This window comes from Scyliorhinus canicula, chromosome 20 (genome assembly GCF_902713615.1).
Source record: "Scyliorhinus canicula chromosome 20, sScyCan1.1, whole genome shotgun sequence".
Taxonomy (NCBI): domain Eukaryota; kingdom Metazoa; phylum Chordata; class Chondrichthyes; order Carcharhiniformes; family Scyliorhinidae; genus Scyliorhinus; species Scyliorhinus canicula.
This window is the reverse complement of record NC_052165.1, coordinates 16184537-16207556: the sequence shown is the minus strand read 5'-3', so window position 1 is coordinate 16207556 and position 23020 is coordinate 16184537. Positions and strand designations below refer to the sequence as shown.

The following is a 23020-nucleotide window of genomic DNA, read 5'->3' as shown; positions in this document are numbered from 1 at the left end:
TAAAAGGGAAAGAGAAGATCATCATTGAGACTGTCAATATAATTGTGACACAATGATGGTGCAATTGCAGAGTAGAAATAAATCTCTGAAGAAGCTGAATTATTTTGTGTGCTTTTCTACAAAAGTTTGGATGAGAATGTGAATACCGCTGTAGTAATAGTTTAATTTAATTCTATTGTGAGGACACAGACACACATCGTTTTGATGGTGAAGTGAAACAAGCCATTCATTTCATCCATTAATGATGAGCTCTGTACTTTGAGATGTCCAGCTGATTTGTACAGATTTCTGTGATGGTTTTCAGGCAACCTTTCCAAATGTGGAAAACATTCTGAAGATATGCTTAACCATACATATCCCGTATGCTTCCAGTGAACGTTCTTTTCTGTATTGAAAAGAGTGAAAAATTATCTGCAAAGTACATGAGTTAGGAACATTTGAAAGGTTCAGCCACATGGACAATTGAAAATGTATCCTCGCAAGATTGTACCTACAATGATGTGATAATTTTGTGAAGAAAAAGTGCAGAAGAAAAACCATCTACGTTTCCATGGAATGCAAACAACTGATGAAGCTAGAATATCTAAGAAAACTCTGTCCCTCATACATGTACTCCAGTCTAAATTCTGCTCTTCAAGAGCGAACATATTACTGGTCTGTTATAATGGCTGGTGGTCACATGCAGACAGTTATAACCGGTGAGTATCTGCCATCTCTCATCGCTCTTTATTGGCCTTCAGAAAGTCTCTTCTGGACAATTAAAGAACAGAATCCTGCCAGACAGTTGCCAGCAAAGCCACTGATGTTAGACTTGGACTGGATATTCCACTTCATTGGAGCATTTGCTCCGGCACTGGGACTTTTTGTGGCTCATTCTGTCCTGCACTGGCCTGTGCCGTGCTGCAGTCATATCATCGGCTGATTTCTGGATCCTGTTGCTCATCAGCCAGTTCCTGTTTTAATCACAATATTGACCATCGCTACAGTCCGTATTGCCCATCGCTCTGTAAAAGCTGCACTAACCAATTTCATTAAAGCTAGCTCTTTTTTCATTAAGGCACCTCATTGACACACCTGTAGCTTCTGCTCAGTACTAGGCAGCTTCTGGGAGGGTGATTTTGGGAAGTCTATTTTCTGGTAGTTACAATCATTTGCGGAGGATTAGCCTGGTTCCTCCTTCGACCACAACAGGTTTTTCTTAAAAGGATATGTTTGCAAATTGTATGAGTGTTTAACTTTTACATGCTGTGACTGTAGATACACACAAGACAGATCTTCTTGAAAGGTTTTTAAAAGAAAAGAGAATATTTACTGTACTTCAATCACATTCAAAATAAAATAATAAATATGCTCCAATTTTCACATGCCCAAGTGTATTCAAATGTCCTCACACTGTTATGAATGTGAAAATTTCAGAATGGAACCCTGGTTCAAAACAGTGTAACTTTTACTTTTTTAAAATATAAAATGTGGAGGAATAGAATCACAGGACCGTCAATTATTTTCACAAGAAAAAACCTTTTATTAACATGAAAAGTTGGACTATTGTACAATACTCCTTGGCTTAACAAGTACACACTATTTAAAGAATAACATGGACTGCAAAGTACATCTTAAGTGACAATGGTCTCATTAACACAAAAAATCCCTTTTAAGCAAACAAGGTGACTGGTCAAATACACACTCCACTTTGAAGCCAAATTAGTGTCTGTGGTTTTCTCCTCAGAATCCCCCAAGATGCTTGTCACATGAGAGTTTTCAATCCCCACTCCCAAAACAATGCTTTAAATATTTCTTTCATATAATACTTTCCCGTGGTGGTTTGCATTCCGAAATCCAGTTCGGGTTTTACAAATTACACTTTGAAACAAAGCTTCCATTTTCAATAGCGAATCCACTCCAAGGTGATTTTACATCCAAGATTTCCTGGTCTTGACTGCTGACTAAATTGCTCACAATTGCTTTAACTTTTGTTTCCAAGACTGTATTGAAATTATATCAGACATTTTGGGCGCCATTCTCCCAGCCCAGCGCCGGGCCGGTGAATCGCCGCAACCACGCCACGCTGCCCCGACGCCGGCGCGCGATTCGAGAGGCGCGGAGCATCGGTGCCAAGTTGGGATACTCTCGCAGATAACATCGGCGCGTTTGTTACACTTGATCTCTGACAAGGTGAGTGAAGAGTCGTTACCACTTGGCAAATTCAGAAGCATCTCTCTGTGCAGCAAGTATATTTGCCAATGAAGATCAATCCAACAGTCTTACATCATTTAAGATTAGGGCCAATCAAGGATAGTAGTGGAAAGTTGTGTGTGGAATCAGAGGAGATAGGGGAAGGGTTAAATGGATATTTTGGGCAGCACGGTAGCATGGTGGTTAGCATAAATGCTTCACAGCTCCAGGGTCCCAGGTTCAGTTCCTGGCTGGGTCACTGTCTGTGCGGAGTCTGCACGTCCTCCCCGTGTGTGCGTGGGTTTCCTCTGGGTGCTCCGGTTTCCTCCCACAGTCCAAAGATGTGCGGGTTAGGTGGATTGGCCATGCTAAATTGCCCTTAGTGTCATAAAAAAATCAGGTTAATTGGGGGGAGGGGGGGGGGGGTTACTGGTATAGGGTGGATACATTGGCTTCAGTAGGGTGATCATTGCTCGGCGCAACATCGAGGGCCGAAGGGCCTGTTCTGTGCTGTACTGTTCTATGTCTATGTTCTATCAGAGTTGCTGCGTCTGAGCACGTCATTCTAATGTACAGAACTTAAAACTATGTTTGACTCTCACTAAGTTGTGGAAAAATATGCTGTAGCGTGTACTCTGTAACAAGTCAGGTCAACAATGCAGTATAATATAAAATTGCAGTTCGATGAACTGCACAGACCTACGGTAATCTGAACAAACATGGAAAACAAATTGCCTGGTTTATTTTCTAATCTATACTTACCATCTTGAGACGAGGATTAAAATGTTGCAAATCTGTCTGCCGATTTGTAATTCCGCAAAAGGAAAAAAAAATCACATCTGCCAACATGGGGTTTTAAGATGTCAGCATTTATGGGGATGGTGTGATGGGAACGGCTGCGTTTTCACAAGCTCTGGTTCTGCTTGTTTTGTAATCCTTTATTTTATCTTAATGCACATCCCAGAATTATTTTTGGGATAAAGTACATGTCCCTGGATGGTCCTGACTGGACTTTGGCAATGAGGTGCTGAGTTAAATCCGAGAGAATGCTTGTTTGATTGGAGGGGTTGGAGGCGGCTGGGGCGGGGCCCAGTTTGCAATGGCGGTTTTGCTCGTGAACGGCCTGATACCTCAGCAGGGCTGTCGCTATCCGAATGATGGCTGCCATCGTGAATTATGTTTTGGCAGATGATCTCAGCTGCCTGGGGCAGATTTTTTGCTGCGCACTTTGACCGACTGCAAAGTATCTGTAAAATAATAGAGGCACAGGAGAGGATCCTATTTTCTGATGAAGCAATTTCCCTGGTGGGGCCCACCTTCAGTCCTTGGAAATGCTGCTGCATGACAGACCACCTATCCTGTCCAAACCGGGACTGGGGTCAGGGCTAGGAATGTTCACAGAATCATAGAATTTACATTGCAGAAGGCCATTTGGCCCATCGAGTCTGCACTGACCCTTAAGCCTGCACCTTCACCGTCCCATAACCCCACCTAAACCTTTGGACACTATGGGGCAATTTAGCATGGCCAATCCACTTAACCTGTGCATCTTTGGACTGTGGGAGGAAACTGGAGCACCCAGAGGAAACCCACACAGGCACGAGGAGAAAGTGAAAACTCCACACAGGCAGTCATCCGAGGCCGGAATTAAACCCGAGTCCCTGGAGCTGTGACGCAGCATTGCTAACCACTGTGCCGCCTGTTGCCTCGAGCCTGGCGCGGAGTGGGGAGCCAGTTCCCGACTGATTTTGAGAATTATTGCCTTGCTTTCGTAATCTTGATTTGTGAAGGCTAGATGTTTCAGGTTTGACTGAACGCATTGTACCTGATCCTCGAGGTCTGGGGTTGGTTGGAGGCCCCAACCAATGGTCTCTTGTTGTCTGTCCCTGTCCTCTATGTTCATCGTAAGGGGTTGGAGGTGGCTGGTCATATCAAGTTATTTCCCCCTTCACCGGGACCTAGGTTCTCTCGTGCGTGGATTGTGCGTAGTTTCGTTCAATAGAAATTCTGAGGACTCCTGAGGGTTGCTCAACGATATTGTCATGGCTTTGGCCTTTCCAAGTGGCATGGGCGGTGCTATTATTCTGCAGTTCATCATTCCCCCTGGGCTTTATTCCCTTGTGATTATGTTGTTGATTATGTGTTATTGCCTTTCTCCTGACAGGGGTGTTTCCTGTTTTGGAAAAACCATGTTGAGTCGGGAAAGTGATACTGTATGTGGTTTATGCATCGTCTTTCCTCTTTTCTGTACTGCAATCCTTGCATTTATGAGGGAGGAGTGTATTTTGAATACCCCTTGCCATATTTATAGCGAAGATGATTGGAGCCATGTTGGGGTGGTGGGTGGGAGGTTAGTATGGAGGTGCGTGGTAGGGTTAGATACGTCCTCCCTTTGGTTGAGGAAACCTCAGTCAGAGCGATCTGTATCGTGTTTTTATTTTGCTTTTTTGTTACTTTGAATCATGAGAATCCGTGCTTATCTCTGCAAAGGTCCGGACAGATCATGTATCCTGAAGAGGACTAGGTTCAATGTGATTCTTCCTTGTGGTTGATGTTTTCAGAGCTGTTGGAGTAGGGGGTGTGATGGTGTGCGCCTGGGCATGGTCGGATAATCCTCACTTAAGGTGCTAAAGTGAGATTCTGTAATCTACATCCTTGTGTTGTTGGAGCCCTTCTTTAGGTTAGGGGTAGGCTTTAGGGGGAGTTAGGCCCCCTTCTCTAAGTGGTCTTGTATAGTGGTTTCCTGAATCTCCACCTTGATGTAATAGGTTTTCCATGGGGAGGCAGTGCTTTTTAAATCTCTGTTGACGTAGTGCTGCTTTGTTCCCTAGTATTCTCCTTGTAATGGCATACGGCACTGGTTTGTGTCCAACATTCCTTAGTTGATTAGGGCATTTCTCCCTTGGAGGGGAGGGGGTGGGGGGGGGGGGGTTCTACTCTTTTTTTCTGGGTGTGCAGTGTGCCATTGCTAGTCTTGTTTTGGGTTAAGGTGGGGGGGGGGGGGGGGGGGGGAAATCGACACCCCTCCCAAGACGGCCAATTAATGGGTGTCTTGACGGTTCTTCTTCTCTGTGTTGGTGGAGTCTCCTTGGTTGAGGTTGATGTGATTTCCCTGGTGTTGGTTCGGCTCATGCGCAGCTCCAGGTGCGGTTAGCGAGGAAGCGGGGCTGGCTGGGTGATAGGGTTCAGCATGGTGCTGGGTATCCTGGGGCTACTCACTCCTACGTGCAATAATATGCTGCATTAGGCCAGGTCTGGTACTATGGCTGGCATTCCCAGTGCCGCCTTATGTTTTGGGATGTCCTTTCTCACAGATAATTATTAGTGGCTGAGGGTTGAGTATCCTTGGTCTCCTGATGCCACGTGCACTTGGGGTCAGGTCTTGCACTGTGGTTTATAACCTGTCCCCCCCCCCCCCCCCCCCCCCCCCCCCCCCCCACCCCCGCCCTTATGATCGGGGACCATCTTTTATCTAAAAGATCTGCTTTCTCTCTTGTCATGTGGTGGAGGGCATGCACCTGAGGAACATGGGCCTATGGCTGTGTGCTGGCCCTTTTTATCCTGAGGCCCTCTACTCCTAGTCATTTTTCTTTGCTTTTTTCCTGTCTTAGTTAGCTTGATGGGAGGCGCTGGCCTCACTGATTATAATCCAAATCTATTGTATGAATATTTGCTGATCCTTTCTGTATAATTAGAACATAGAACAGTACAGCACAGAACAGGCCCTTCGGCCCTCGATGTTGTGCCGAACAATGATCACCCCACTTAAACCCACGTAACCCGTATACCCGTAACCCAACAATCCCCTCATTAACCTTACACTACGGGCAATTTAGCATGGCCAATCCACCTAACCCGCACATCTTTGGACTGTGGGGGGAAACCGGAGCACCCGGAGGAAACCCACGCGCACACGGGGAGGACGTGCAGACTCCACACAGACAGTGACCTAGCTGGGAATCGAACCTGGGACCCTGGAGCTGTGAAGCATTTATGCTAACCACCATGCTACCGTGAGGCCCCTAATTGTGTGGAATGATGCTCGTTCTGTGCTCTGCTTGAGATTGGGGTTGAGTTGCTCCTTGGTGGCATATGTAAAATATCCATTTGGAACTGGCATTCTCGTGCATTTTCTTTGTAATAGTTTGTTTTTGTCAGGGTGGTGTTACAGAATTTGTGATTGGCTCCTGTAGGGGTACCTACGGGTTCTGCTGTCTGAGGGGAAGAATTTACAGTGTGTTACTGGTGATCTGGGGTTGCTGGAGTTGAGGGAGATATGTACCCGAACATGGTGCGAAGACCTTATCCTAAATTCTCATGGTTGTAGCGAGTAATCACTCTTGGAAAAGTGCACTATACCACTATGTTTTCATGACTTTATCCTCCTCTCCCTGGTTCTCTGGTCATGGGTATTGGAGCACCAAGTTGAGTCTAATGATTGTGCTGCGCCAACCATATTGCTATCCACCTGTCCCCTTCTGAATCTATGTGTTTTGAAACATTTTTGAGGAGCTGTACCATTTTCCTTGGAGTACATTGACAAAGGGGCCAAACAAAGCAAATACATGAGCAAGAGCTGCATAGGGCGTCGTGAATTGTGTTCTTACAGGGAACAGATCAGTCCGAGGGGGAGTCGTTGAGGAGTGTAGTAGCTGTGGGGAAGAAGCTGTACTTGTGTCTGGATGTGCGGGTCTTCAGACTTCTGTATCTTCTGCCTGATGGAAGGGCCTGGAAGAAGGCAATGCCTGGGTGGGAGGGGTCTCTGAACAGGAACTAATGTTCCTGTTCAAGCTGATGATGGGTCAATGGGATTTGATGCCATTTAAGATAAGGGCATGACCTCTGGCTCAGAGGACATACTGTGGGAGATCAGCCAGGAGTGTGATGGAATAGTCAAGTCTAAATGTAACAAAGGCAGGAATGAGGGTTTCAGCCACAGATGAGCTGGGACCGGGGTAAAGTCAGGAAAGTGGAAAGAGATAGACATGGTGCATATTCACACCTGGGCCAAGGTGTGAGAAAACTGCTGCTAAGGAGCGGTGAACAGTCTGATAATTGAGCAACAGTGGAGGAGTTGAGAGAGATGGTGTTGAGGTTTCCTTTTAAAAGCATCTCTTTCTGAAAAAGTCTTCAGTCACTGACCCACTTCAACGTCTCCCCCATTCCTCCATGAATAAATTTGTATGTTGAAGGTACAATATGAATGCAAGTTTTGCTTTCCTCCTGAAAGCATGTCAGGATGTCTGAAGACTTGTGCTGCCTTTTCCCACTTTTAATTGTAATCTTCACAGAGTGGATTATTTACCGATAGTTTCAAACGCATCCGTAGCACAATGTATTGTCGAAAAGCATCAATAGGCTTCATAGCCTTAATTACATTGTAGGAATTCTGTGGTATGTGGTCTCCACTATGATCCCTTGTGTAGGAAGAAAGCTTATAATGCAGGGATTATTATCCACTCTGTTATTTTTTCAAGGCAACCATTAGTGCAGCAAAGATTAAATAAAAGCCTACTTTTCTCATGCATTGTGTGCATTGCTCAGCAGAAAATTTGTTTTGTATTAAAAGCAATTACAGATCTGACTTCTGACATGTGGTAAAATCCAAGAGAGAGCAGCCAAATGATGGTCCAAGATTTCAATTGTGGAATTGCTAAATCAGCTTTGACCATGCTGTGTGAATTACTTTTCGAAGGAAAGAGTCAAATGGGTAGTTTCTTTGGCGATCTTTAGAAATTGCACTAGTTTGACAGCACCTAAAGAAAGGCTATCGCCTAAAATAATAAATAAATTGATCTTCCCCATTCTATGTTTAAATGTCGAAAACTAATGCTGATACTTGTAAGAGACCTTTGTGACAGCCATATATGTTTTTAGGTGGTATTTGTTGAGGGGTAACGGCTGATCAAAGGAGTTTACTGCAGAAAAGGGGAGGCTTTTTATCTCATCACGCCGAAGATGGCACTTTTTAAAGAAACTCTCGTACTGATCCTATTGCACGGCAGCTCTGGGCCTTTCAATAGATATACATTCAGGTCTGACTTAAGAATGAGGGCAGCACGGAAGCATAGTGGTTAGCACTGTGGCTTCACAGTGCTGAGGTCCCAGGTTTGATTCCCCGCTGGGTCACTGTCTATGCGGGGTCTGCACGTTCTCCCCGTGTCTGCGTGGGTTTCCTCCGGTTTCCTCCCACAGTACAAAGACGTGCAGGTTAGGTGGATTGGCCATGCTAAGTTGTCCCCAATGTCCAAAAAAGGTTAGGAGGGGTTATGGAGATAGGGTGGAAGTGAGGGCTTAGGTGGGTCGGTGCAGACTCGAAGGGCCAAATGGCCTCCTTCTGCCCTGTATGTTCTATGAATGCAATGGGCCCTGCCTCAAACACCCCTGTGGTAAAACATCAATGTTTCACCAAACCTCAAGGTAAAGGAATTCCATCAGACCTCTTTCCTCTTCATTCTCTTAGTAATGACTTTCAATACCCTTGTTATTGATTCACAAAGTGCAGGAAATATTCTTTCCCTGATCACCTATCCGACCCTTGCATCACTTCCCCCCCAAATAGGAAACTAAAGCATTAAAACAGGATCATTTTTAATTTTCTTTCCATTGAGCAAACTAAAGATTGGGCCATACAGATCAGGTGACGGTTCAAGCCAAGATATTCTGCAAAAACCTTCTCATGAAGAAATTATTTTAAAAATGTAGCTTGAAAAATTGCGAATCATTTAACGCTCAGGATTATAAAACTAATTCTTAATTCACAGTTCTGTTGTTTATCAGACTTCATTAATCATATCGCTGTGAAATTCCAGTTACATCTGACTGAGCAATGGATTTCTAACATCAATGAGGGAGCAGGGAAGGTGAAATCTTCCCTAATTTCTGGCTGGGGTGAGGGAGCGGGGGTGCGCAGCAGAGCCTGTCGCAGAACCCCGAGCAACAGACCACAAGCTCCAGCATTTTCACATTATTCTGTGCGTGCCCAACGTGCTGAAGTTGTGATTAGTTTGAGATGGGCAACGATTACGAATGTTAATAATCGACTTCCACAAATGGTGCCCTAATATCTCGAACAATGCAGAAATCCTCGTCAGTTTAGACCAGGAATTGTCAAACTCGGGGGCGTGACCTGCGGGTAGGTTGCGGGCGGGTGTCGGGAGGGTCGCGGAACCGACCGTTGCGGCGCTCCCGATCACGCAAATCCGCGCGCGACAGCCGCAGCAGTCGGCTTTTAACAATGCCGGCTGCGAGCGGCCTTCAAAATGGCCAGGAACAGCTAAATAAAATTGGGCCGCACTGCGCATGCGTGCCCGATCATCAGGGACAAAGGGACCATTGGGGCCAATGGGACCCAAAACCATTTCCTCCATTTTTGTCAGCAACAAACAAGGTAAGAGAAAATGGTGGGTAGCGCAGGTTGGCCGGCGTGGGTTGCGAACGTCGGCTGGCGCAGGTCGCGCAGCTCGGCCGGTTGGTAAAAATGGGTCCCCGGAAAAAAAGTTTGAAAAACACTGGTTTAGACTACAGGGTGTTGGAAAGTGATTAAAACCCGAACCTTTGGACACAGAAGCAATAGTGAACCGTCTCTACATTTACGAGGAATATCGGTCATGAATGATAATGGAAACACGAAATGCAGTGGGACAAAGCACTGTTCCCTGAGGAAATATGTTGTGTTGAGATGACAAATGTCTATTTATAATGATCCTGTGTTTTTCACCTTCTGAGGAAGTGATATTTCCTGTTTGGAACTTCACCAGAGAAACAGCTTCTTGGTAGTTTAAAGGGATGCCAGAAACCACCCACCTCCCCACAGAGCAGAAGAATTGGAGGGAGAATCGCCTCTATGCTACTCCCCCAAGTAACCAGTTGGGGGCAGTGTTTGAGGTGTCACCAAGCATTCCTCAGGCATACTGCATGGCTTTATATGGCCAAAGAGACCTAGGTGGAAAATTGATTGATTTTATACCATGAGAACATTTTCTGTCCCTTTTTGTTTTGGGCTATTCAGCACTTGACCATGTCTGGAACCAGGGTCTGTGTGATGAAGTCTCGAACTGAGTGGGTCTGATAGAATCCCGACTGAATATCAGGAAACGGTTATGAGTGAGGAGGTGCGGTATTACGCAATGGTATCAATGCTGACTCCTTCCATCAGCACCGTGGCACAGTGGTTAGCACTGTCACTTCACAGTGCCAGGGACCCGGGTTCGATTCCCAGCTTGAGTCACTGTCTGTGTGGAGTCTGCACATTCTCTCCGTGTCTGCGCGGGTTTCCTCCAGGTAGCTCCTGTTTCCTCCCACAATTCCTGAAAGGCGTGCTGTTAGGAGAATTGGACATTTTGAACTCTCCCTCTGTGTACCCGAACAGGTGCCGGAATATGGCGACTAGAGGATTTTTACAGTAACTTCATTGCAGTGTTAATGTAAGCCTACTTGTGACAATAATAAAAATTGTAGAATATCATAATTGAACAGCTTTATTTTGCAGAAATTCCTTCCTATCAATTTCATCATGGACAGATGTGTAAAAGTGTGAGGTGGTGCATTTTGGTTGGAAGAACGTGGACAGACAATATAAAATAAGGGGTACAATTCTTAAGGGGCTGCAGGAGAGAGGGACCTGGGTGTATCTGTGCATAGATATCATAGATAGAATTTGCAGTGCAGAAGGAGGCCATTCAGCCCATCGAGTCTGCACCGGCCCTTGGAAAGAGCACCCTACCCAAGGTCAACACCTCCACCTTATCCCCATAACCCAGTAATCCCACCCAACACTAAGGGCATTTTTGGACACTAAGGGCAATTTATCATGGCCAATCCACCTAACCTGCACATCTTTGGACTGTGGGAGGAAACCGGAGCACCAGGAGGAAACCCACGCACACACGGAGATGATGTGCAGACTCGACACAGACAGTGACCCAAGCCGGAGTCGAACCTGGGACCCTGGAGCTGTGAAGCAATTGTGCTATGCACAAGGCTACCGTGCTGCCCATAGATCATAGAAGATGGCAGGACAGGTGGAGAGAGCAGTTAATAAATCATATAGTATTCTGGGCTTTATTAATAGGAGCATAGAGTACAAGAGCAAGGAGGTTTTGCTGAACTTATACAAGACACTAGTTAGACCTCAGCTGGAATATTGTGTTCAGTTCTGTGCGTGACATTATTGGAAGGATGTGAACGCATTGGAGAGAGTGCGGAATGAGAAACTTCAGTTGTGAGGGTAGATTGGAGAGAAGAAGGCGAAGAGGGGATTTGATAGAGATGTTCAAAACCATGTGGGAGCTGGACAGAGTAAATGGGGAGAAACTGTCCCCACTTGTAAAAGGTTCACGAACGAGTGGGCACGGATTGAGTGATTTTTCAAAGCAGCAAATGTGATGTGAGAAAACACATTTTTCACACAGCGAGTGGTTGCAGCCTGGAATACATGGCCCGGAACGGTGTGGTGGAGGCAGGTTCAATTGAGGCATTCAGGAGGGCATTGGGCCATTGTTTCTAATCAATAATGAGCAGGGGTAAGGAGAAAAGGCAGGGGAATGGCACAAAGTTAAAATGCTCATTTGGAGAGCTGGTGCAGACACGATGGGCTAAATGGTTGCCTCCTGCACTGTAACAATTCTGTGATTTGTTCTCAATGAGTTAAGTTGAACCAATGCAGGTAGTATTCAGTCCTCTGGTGTAGCCGGTGGAGAGAAGAGTGGAATTAATGGTTTGACTGCAAACTTTCTTCGCTTTTGAGTATCTGCTGTCTTATTCTCTTTATTCCTATGGAGTTCTGTTCAATTGAATCAGGAAACCTAACGAGGTGGCCAGGTTAGTCCCCACAGTTGGACAGATTTGAAAAAGCAATATTGAATGTCCAAAGATTCATTGCAAAGTAATAGTTTAGAGGTTTCCTAACCAGGAGCTAATTAGTGTAGTATCTACAGCAAATCAATACATACATATATTCCTCTATGGAGAGGATTGTAAAATTCCAATGTGGGCATCTTCTACCGCCAGTCCATGTACACACATCAAAATGAGTATGTCTGGGAGAATGGTCAAATCTCACACCAATGCAACTCGTGTCTGCTCCAAATAGCTGGAGGTCCTGTTACGGTTATTCAAAATGGCATGGAAATACTCAAGGGAATTAAGTTCATCCCAGGGAGCATTGGTTACCTTGCCATGGTTGTCCCACAGTCCCTTCTGGAAACTGAGAGTTGTGCAACTCTTCCCATTAACCTTCCCAGGCTTTCTCGACTCCCTGAGGGAGTTATATTTCCTGTTTGCCATTTCACCAGATAAACGCAGGCACTGCTGATATACCTGCTGGTCACCCATCCCTATTTGGACTAGAGCAGATTTGGGCCCTACTCTTCCAACGTGCACCAGTTGAGTGAAACCATTGAAATTTCTGCCCAATATGGTGAGGGAATTATTAATGTTCACTATTATTATTTGTCTCAATACTAGGCCTAGAGTTGATATTTGCAGCATGGGCAACAGCATCCCAACATCATTTTTTTTCCAAATGAACATTTGACTGGGTGGCACAGTGGTTAGCACTGGCGCCTCACAGCGCCAAGGATCCGGGTTCAAATCCAACCTAGGATGAGTTTGGAGTTTGTACTTTCTCCCCTTATTTAAGAGGGGTTGCTCCAGTTACCTCCCACAGTCCAAAGGTGTGCGGGTTAGGTGGATTGACCATGCTAAATTGCCCTTGGGTGGGGTTATGGGGACAGAATGGGGAATTGGGCGCAGGTAGGCTGCTTTTTTTTTTAGAGGGTCAGTGCAGACTTGATGGACCGAATGCCCACCTCCTGCATTGTAGGGATTCTGTGACTGTGATAAGCATCCCCTAACCTTAAACATGCTGTCATTTGTCCAGGATGTAGTAAGGCTAGCATTTTCCGGAGATCTTCAGGATCCTGATGTTTGACTCAGTTCCAGAACACGGAAGTGGCCATGGAGGGACATTGGTCATGCTTCTCTGGAGGCGACCAATTAAGAAGCTCTCTGAGACCCCTGTCCAATTAAGGACAATAGATGGAGCAGGGATCCAGCAGGCCCAATCGGAGGGTCCACATGATGTCCAGCTGGCAGACTGACAGGGAAGTGGTGGACACTGCTGATGTTGGGCGAAGAACTTGAGGCCTTAATGGAAGTCTCCTCTGAAGAGGTAGAAATAGATCTTCCTGCTGCTGCCAAGCTGTCATTATGAAGAAGGAAAGCCACCACAGCATGGCCTGCAGCTGCTATCATTGCCCTCTGGCACCCACAGCTTTGGGGGAGAGAAGGGAATTCAGAGTGAGCCCCTAGAACCGCAAGTTTGCCCCTAGTCACCGCAAGGCTATCCTCCATCAATGACCCAGCTTTGGCTTCAGCACGGAGCCGAGTTGCTATGGGGAGGATCACAGTGGTATCATCAATTTGACTCCATGTAGAGATTTATTTGAGCTGCTGCCAGGTGGCGATCAGGCTCCGCCTCTGGCAAAGTGAAAAATGAAAATGAAATGAAAATCGCTTATTGTCACGAGTAGGCTTCAATGAAGTTACTGTGAAAAGCCCCTAGTCGCCACTTTCCGGTGCCTGTCCGGGGAGGCTGGTACGGGAATCGAACCGCGCTGCTGGCCTGCTTGGTCTGCTTTAAAAGCCAGCGATTTAGCCCAGTGTGCTAAACCAGCCCCAAAGTGACTCCCTCAAATGGGATTCTCTCAATTTCCTCCTGATCCTGTCTCCAAATCCATCTCCGCAGGGCCTGGAAAATTCCTGGATTTTCTTTTTGGATTGTGTTTCAACACGTTTTCTTCACCTGATTCCATGCCCATTCCTTGCAAATTGGCAGCGTGAGTGGCATTGTCAAAGCTGAGAGATTACTCTTTGTTTTCAGTTTGGCAATGCTCGGAAGTACCTCACTTCAGCCAAGATACCCGATTGTTTCACATGCCAGTGAATCTGAAATATTCCAGCCAAACCAAACAATAGCGAGCCAAAGTCTACTTACGACCTTAAAAGAAGCACTGATAATCCCCGATACAAGTGCCAAATATGGTCCAGTACTGAATAAATCGCTCCAGTTCCAGAATTTCTAATAAAATAAAGTTGCCATGGAAGTCAACAGTGAAAGTAAATCTAACTAACTTGAACTGCAAAAGAAATGATTAAAAGTGTAAGGAACTGAATCTGTAGACACACTAAAATTGTGACGTGTGTGCTTTCACACCGATGCTGCAGTTGAACTGTGAATGTAACCTCATTCCTGAGTCAGCGCCCAGCTTTGGTGAGACAGAATAAGACTCCCTGCAGGAGACAGTTTCGCTGCATTTCACTTCTTTGTCAGTTTGGACCTTGGCAACCAATTCGCAATTCACCGCGGTCTGTTGTTGCTAGAAGCTGAAACTAGTTTACACCCATGCTTAACTTGTCGTACATGTCAGCCACTAGGTTCCTGCCTTCAGAGTTGTGCTGTCTAATCAGGATCGTTTTACATACGAGCATGTGTAGGAATTGGGAGGCCCCCCGGCCCCTCGAGCCTGCTACCCCGTTCAATAAGATCATGGCTGATCTGCTTGTCACTCAACCCCACATTCCTGCTTACCCCCGATATCCTTTCGCCTCCCCCCCCCCCCCCCCCCCCCCCCCCCCCCGTTAAACAAAAATCTATCTAGCTCCACCTCAAGAATGTTCAAAGATTTGCTGAATTTTCTGTATGCCGATTGAGAACGCACCAAGGTTAAGTATTTCTACACTTTTCTGAAAATGTCCTCACCCATTCGCATTCATGCGAGGAAAAACGTGATCTAAAGTGTCATTTTGAGAACAACAACAACTTGCATTTATATAGCACCTCTAATGTAGAAAGAAATATCTCAATGTGCAGCACTTTGAGTTGTAATAAAAAACATGGATTCTCGTTCAGAGAAGGAGTATTGATCAAGTTTTGGAGGACCTTTAATGAGAAGAGGGTTTAATGGGGGGGGGGGGGATTGCAGAGAATGAGGCCTAGGAAGTGTGACTGCCAATGGTCAGACAAACAGAGGGCAGAAGATCACAACAAACCAGAGTCGGAGACAATTTGAGGTGGGGAGGGTGACTGAGCTGGAGGAGATGGCAGAGATAGGAGGGTGAGGCCATGAAGGGATTTAAAAACGAGGATGACTATTTTAAATTGGAGATGTTGGGGAGGCTTGAAGCCAACATGGATTAGTGAGGACAGCAGTGATCAGTGTCACATAAAATACAGATGCTTATGTTTTGGATAAGCTGCAGTTTAGAGAAGGTGAAGAATGGGTGACGGGCCTATGCGAACATTGCAATGATCAAACCTGGAGATGTAAGAGGTATTTCCTCCACTGCTCCTTTTCGTACGTCAAGACCGATCGACTGTTTTATGCAGTAGCCTCCTGAAGTTTTCAAAATTTAAGCGAAACCTGCCGATAAAGCATTGGTGTCATTGCCCCAGCTTTACCGGGGTCACATTGAATTCCTTGAGTGTCCATTTAAAATGGATGTTAATTTGAAGACATTTGAAAAATAATTTTGAAAGTTGCTTTTATTAACCTCAATCCTTCCTTCCAGGAATCTCCCCTTCACTCTTCCACCTGTCTTGTAGCCACCTAAAATGGATGCTGAGCTACAAAATTAGGTCAAGCGCTAAGACTGCTGGGAAACAGACAGTTTAGCCAGAACAGCAGTCTGCAAAGAGCATTTTGCATTCTGCAGCAGCAGAAACCAGTTTGGGCTCAGGTGAGAAGACCTTAGCTAGGTGCAAATGGCAAAACGCTTTGCATGCTAATGAGGCCATCAGACTTGAACACCCACACAATAGATACATTTGGTTCTGAATGGACACATTCTAATCAAGGCCCAGACATCGAGGCACCAGAAACCTCCAAACAAAAGGACATAAGAAACGCCCCCTCCATCACGGAGACCCCTCGCATTGGGGAATTAATCCAGTATCGATAAGAAATTGATCCAATAGGTAGAGCCCGCCCGAGAAGAGGGAAGGACAATGGAACCCCTATAAAAGATAGGGACCTCGTGTTGTCCGGTCTGTTTTTGTGCTTCGGCTACCTGTGATCCTGAACTTGACTCCTGACTCCAGCCGTTGAGCACCAGCCGCCGAACCGTAAGTGCCAGTACGACGCTCGCTACGCGAACTAAGCCCGCTAGAACCCCCAGTGACCAGAACGCTTGCTGAAGGTTGCAGCCCAAGACCAGGACGAAGGCCTCGCTCCCTGACCTTGCCTGTTCCTGTTAGATAAGTATTCTGATTACTTTAGTTTAGTCATAGCTTAGTCTCTTAGTGTGTGCATGAATATTTATTATTACTGTATAATAAATATTATCGTTTGGACCTTACTAATCGGTGTATCGTCTTTATTACTTTGAACTTGACCTTGGAATACTAGTGACGTTGTCTATACGGCAACTGGCGACTCCTAAAGCTGAATAAATACATAAGACAGAGCCTAGTGGTGTTAAGCACTTGGAAGTTAATACACCCCAATAAACGCGTTTTACGCCCATAGTAAAACGTGCAACAGTCTGCAGAGCCACCTTTTTCCAGCACTTCTTCAGATAACTCGAATGGTCTATTTACCTCTTTCCACAACACTGTGTCGGGCCCCAAACACATCGTATTGGCACGATTTCATGGAAAGATGTTTGAGTGTCATTTTGGGCAGGTTTGGCGGGGTGTTTCTCGTTGGCTGTTTTGGTGAGATCCACACCTGTATTTACCCACACTGGGGGCGCGATTCTACCAGCCCCGCGCCAGGCAGGAGAATCGCCGCAACCGTGCCACGCCGTCCCGACGCCGGTGCGCGATTCTCCGAGTTGCAGAGAATCAGCGCCATTTGCGCTGGCGCGGCACCAGTCGCGGGCTGCTGTACGCGGCAGGGCCGCCAATTCTCCGGCCTGGATGGGCCGAGTGGCTACGTGGACAAAGCAGAGTCCCGCCGGCGCCATCCACACCTAGTCGCTGACGGCGGGAACTCTGGGCGAACGGTCAGTGTGAGGGGGGGGGGGGGCTTCATCCCTGGGGGGGCCTCCGATGGGGTTTGGCCCGCGATCGGGGCCCACCAATCGGCAGGCCGGCCTCTTTCCCCCCACCCCCCGGGCGTACTTTATTGTGCGTCTGGCCCCAGAACCCCCATGCCATGTTGCATTGGGGCTGGAGCATTCAGTAAGGCCACCGCCCCCAGTGCGCGCCAGGAAGTAAGGCTGGAGTGGCGTGAACTATGGGGGCCAGAATCCCGACTGCCTGCGCCCGTTTTGCGCCGTTGTGAAATGCGACAGCGTTCATGATGGCGCGGACACTCTGTCCCGTGTCGGAGAATCGTGCCCTGGTCTTTTTGGAGGCCTTAGGGAGTTTCTCCCTGTCTAGTCCAAACTTAGAAATATTTTCAGCAATGCGGAGCATAACTCGCCGGAGAGACCGGCTCCTCTAACATCGGGCCGTCATTTTGAAAGGGTGCCCCGAACTCTAAGAGAGCTTGAGGGTCCCCACATCACCTACCCATGAGCAACGTTGCCCCTGCACACATGGGCAATACCCCACATCCCTCCCCAAGTGCGGACACCCCGCAATGGGGTATTGGGACCCCCATTTCAGGCATGGACCCCGTTCCCTTTCATGGCCCACACCACTCACACCCCCAACCTTTAGGAGGCCCCCAGCCCTTGGCAGTGCCACCTGGCATTCTGGCAGCATCCCTGTCAGCCTGGTAGTGCCAGGGTGGCAATGCAAGGTTCCCGGGAGCCAGAGGAAGAGACAGCTTACCACTATGGCCTGTCCCTGACCACCCAGGTGTCTCCAATGACCCGACATACCCCTCCCCAATGTGCCATTATGCTTGGTCCATGTTTGTGCGGACCAGTACTAAATAGCGCCATGATGAGATCTCTGAGACACGGACATTCATGCCTGGGACTTGGAGAATCAGGTACTAATATATTTAGATGAGCACAATTGCTCATTTAAATATGTACACCTGGATCCTGCCCAGTGAGGGCGATATCCAGATTGCGACATCTTGTGAGATCTTGTGAGGCGTTCCAAGTATCGTGAATCTTCCGAGAGCGTGAGATTTAACGGCCTCGTTATGTCATCGAGTTGGGTGCGACGAGGGCCGTTCGATCATGCCCTATGTCTGAACACTGGAAATATTTGTGTGCATCCTACAATATAATAGACTCAAAGTATGCCATTCTCTATTGTGAGGAAGCCAAATACCTGTTGCTTTGCTGCATACCTTGGTGCTGTCTGGAAATGTGAGCCTGTGGTCAATACTTTAACTTCCCCTGCCATTCCCATTCAGGTCCAAGGACTACAGATGGAATTTTTCTAACTAAGAAAACAGTTGGCGATTCAGTGGCGCTTAGTTTCTACCCCACCCCCAAATTCTGACTATGGTCTGATAACTGATGTGTTATCTGAGTTGGTCTAACATCGACTGCAACGAGAAACAGGCTTCCGACACAGGAGATGGTCCAACATTGTTTTATTGAACTTGCTGATTGCTGTACATAATCTGCTGTGGGTTGACACTCTATTAACCAAACTGATAACCTCCTAACTGGCTTGACCAGACTAGCTCTGTACCACATGGTGATGATGTTCATTGGCCTGTGCACTGCGACTATCTCCCTCGTCGTGTCCTGTGAGAGAGGGAGAGCCTTAATGCCCTGTGGGCTTTATAGTGGTGGTGTCCTGTATGGTGATTGGTTGTTCTGTGTCGTGTGTGTTCATTGGTTATCCTGTGTGTCAATCACTGCCTGTCTACATCTCATGATATACATGAGTGGATATTATGATAATAACTTTACAGTGCTGCATCGTATTCCCAAGTCCCAGGAATTTCAAGGTTGGAAACTTCAATCGTACACTGGATTTTGCTTCATTTTAAATATTCATTCATGGGATGTGGACACAAGTGCCCTTGAGAAGATGGTGGTGAGCAGCCTTCTTGAACCGCTGCAGTCCATGTGCCATATGGTTAGGGAGGGAGTTCCTTGATTTTGATCCGGTGACAGTGAAGGAGCAGTGGTATATTTCCAAGTCAGGGTGGTGAGTGGCTGACAGGGGAACTTCCAGGCAGTGGTGTTCCCATGTACCTGCTGCCCTTTTCCTCCTGAATGGTAGCGGTCAAGGGTTTGGAAGATGCTGCCTAAGGAGCCTTCAACTATTAGCGTCTCGCCACCTATTGGACAATGTCCTGTGCAAGAACGTGAAAGCAATAGCGTGTCATTGGGGCATAAGATCCTGAAGTTGCAGTAGTTTCATTCTGAATGTTTACGCTGCTGTGTGCATTAGAAACGTTTATAAGTATCATTGTTTCGAATCACTTATTTTGCGCATGTTACAAAAATATGACTAAATTTGTGAACAATTTGGAATGAATCAAATCATCTATTATTTGGCGGAGCTCAAATAACAGCAATTACAGGCAAAACCCAAATGGTTATAGGTAGCATAAAGATCGAGTGATTAAGTGACAACATTATAGTCATTCCCTGCTGTCTTTGTAAAATGAAAACAATGGTTTTGACAGTTAAAAGTAGAATTTAAGTGACATTGCAGACTGAAGGAGATGATTGTAATGTCATCCTAACAGAATCTGGAAATGCAATGATGATTTTCTTTGCTCTAAAAGAGGATTTAAGCTTCTTAAAACTTTTTCTTTTAAGAGTACCCACTTATTTTTTTCCAACTGTAGGGCAATGTAACATGGCCAATTCACCAACCCTGCACATCTTTTTGGGTTGTGGGGGTGAGACCCATGTAGACATGGGGAGAATGTGCAAACTCCACAAGGACAGTGACCCGGGGCCGGGATCAAATGTGGCGTGAGGCAGTAGTGCTAACCACTGCGCCACCCAAAAGAAAGAGAATTTAAGCTAACGCTGCATCAGAAGCAGTGCTTTACCGGTTTATTATCAGTTGAAAAGGTGCCCAGAGTATTGTGTGTTGTGCATCTACACACTTGTAACATAAACCTAATATATCATTGCGTGACTTCCCAGAAACATTAACCTGTCCTCTTATAAATGGTGGCAGGTTACCAGCATTTGTTGGTATTGTTCCATTACAATGGGAACAATAACCGGTGCTTATATCAAATGAATGTTTATTTAATATAATTCTTCTCCATGGATGTAGGTAGTTGGCTTTTTTTTTGCTGGGATAGTTCATCCTTTAAGTATGTTTACAAAACACGCTGTTCCTATTTCTTACTGCAAATGAAAGAAAGTGGAGGTCATAAGGACAAATTAATGAAATGGGTGTTCACCTTTCATCGAATCATAGAATGATGCAGTACGAAAGGTAAGGTCAGGTCGCCATAGTCCCAGATGACCACATGCTACTGACCCCTTCAGAGGGGGAGAGCTGACTGGGTGGTGGTTTAAACCCGAGGATCACACCTCGGGCAAGGGGCGAGGTTGAGAAAGCTGGGCCTTCTTGAATAGCCTCCACCGGTACGGGAATTGACCCCGCGCTGCTGGCCTCAATCTGCATCACGAACCAGCTGTTTAGCCAACTGAGCTAAACAGGTCCCTAAACAGTACAAAAGAAGGATTATTTGACCCATCATACTTTCTTTAAATCGGTGATCCAATTAATCCCATTACTTCACCCTATCAGTATTTCCATTCAGGTAGCTATCCAACTCCTTTTTGAAAGTTATGATTGAATTTTTGCTTCTTTCAGGCATTGCAATTCCTGTTTGCAACTTGGTTTGTTTGGGGAAAAAAAGTCTTCCCATCAACTATGGTTCTTTAAGCCAAACACTGGGTCTTCTGGTTGTCCATCCACTGCCTCTGGAGTCAATTTCTCCTCGCTTATCGTATTGAAACCATTCATGAATTTGAACACTTCTATCAAATTTCCTCTTAACTATATCTACTCAAAGGACAACAATCCCAGCTTCTCTGCTCTCCCCTCATATCTGAAGTCCCTCATCCCTGGTACCAGTATTAGCAAATATCTTCTGTGCTGTCTTCATGGTCTTGACATTCTTGCTAACTTATCGTGTCCAGCACTCTCGCTGAGGCCCAACCAACATTTTTGTTTAAGCCTTAGCATTGCTTCCTTGCTTTTATATTCTATGCATCTATTAATGAAGCCAAGGATACCATATGTTTTTTTTAACAGCCTTTCCCAACTTCTCCTGGAGCTCCCAAACATCTACAGGTCTCTCTGTTACTCCACTTCCTTAAAACGTGTTAAAATGCTTAGCTTAAATTGCTTCCTCCCGTACTTCCCACCAAACTGCATTGCTTCAACCTTCTCCGCATTAAATTTAATCTGCCTGATTCTATGCACTTCTCCATTCTGCCTATGTCCCCCTAAGTCTGTTGCTATCCTCCTCAATGTTTGCCACTTTTCCAAGTTTTATGTTATTGGTAAACTTTGAAATTATGCTCAAGTCCACATCAATAATCCAGACATATGAAAAACTGTGGTGATCCCTTTGCTAACTACTGGGGAACACCACTGTTTAATTCCCTCCAAGTCTGAAAACGACCTCTGCTGCGTCTTTTACGCTCCTTGGATCTGTCACGTGGTGCTCTGCACTCTGTCGATTCTGCTGCCATCAAATTGGTCCAAATTCTAAGAAAAGTCCGCATGTGGCAAAATGATCAAGCCTGTGCTTACCTCCAAGCCAAAGAGATATTTACATGCAGGCAACTTCTGCTATCATGTCTAGTGGGCCAACCCACCAGCACAGATGGTATTTTGTTCATCTCTGTTGGCTTGATAAATGTGAAGATACATTGCTGCATGAGCATTTAGTTGCTCTTTAATCTGGCTTGGGTGGAACAGTGATCATTGTTGATGTGGCTTGATGCATGTTTCCTTTGTGGGTATGTCACAGCACTTCAGTGATGGATTAATCATTGAGGCAAGATAAATGACGGGACAAGTGCTACTAGCTTCACCAGACAGACTGGAAGCATGAATAGAGTAAATCGTACTGTCACTAACTCATGGCAGCAGACCCATTCCCACTGAACGTGAAAGAAGACATCAATGTACCTGGTAGGAAAGAGAAAAGGCTGGGAAATCGCGTCAGGTCTGGTAGCATCTGTAGGGAGAGAAAAGAGCTAACGTTTCGAGTCTGATGACTCTTTGTCAAAGTCATCGGACTCGAAATATTACCTCTTTTCTCTCCCTGCAGTGGAAAGTTGGTCTTTTTTTACAATGTTTCTGAAGACTTGATAAAGTCTACGGAAATGCAAGTGTTACCATCCCAGTTGTTACAACTGGACGGGAAGGTCCCAGAATGGAACCCTTGCTCAAAAGGCCATAGCATTTTAAAAATGAAACGTGCAACACAGAAGGAGGCCATTCAGCCCATCAAGTCTGGGCTATCCATTTTGTAGCGATCTGGGGCGGGATTCTCCGATAATGGGGCTAAGTGTTGATGCTATCGTAAACGCCGGAGCGTTTTACGGCGGCGTCATCTGGCCGCTAGGATCAGTGATCCTGCGCTGCACGGGGGCCAGCACGGCACTGGAGTGCTTCACGCAGCCCCAGCTGCCGATATGGGTGGCAGAACAGGCGACGCGGGCCCGCACATGCGGGTCACGGCCGGCGTGAGTCCGCGCATGGTAGGCCCCGCTCGTGGGCCTGGCCACCGGGGAGGCCTCCCCCGGAGTCGGATACCCCCCTCCCCCACACCAGGACGGCTCCCGCAGCATGAACGTCGAGGTCCCACTGGGTAGGACCACACGCGAACGACGCCAGCGGGACTCGGCCGAACCCGGCGGGCACTCGGCCAATCGAGCGCGGATAGTCGCTGGGCGTGGCCCCCCCAACCAGCGGCACGGCGATTGCGCCGGTGCC

At 46.5% G+C, this 23020-nt stretch overlaps 1 long non-coding RNA gene across 1 annotated transcript in view; it reads left to right on the top strand.

Moving 5' to 3' along the window:
• The window catches only part of LOC119955114, an 85878-nt gene that overhangs the window by 21544 nt on the left and 41314 nt on the right, over positions 1 to 23020 (top strand). Inside the window, exon 2 of the long non-coding RNA XR_005458386.1 lies at positions 1982 to 2172. This is a non-coding gene — a long non-coding RNA (uncharacterized LOC119955114). The remainder of the gene's footprint in view (positions 1 to 1981; positions 2173 to 23020) is intronic.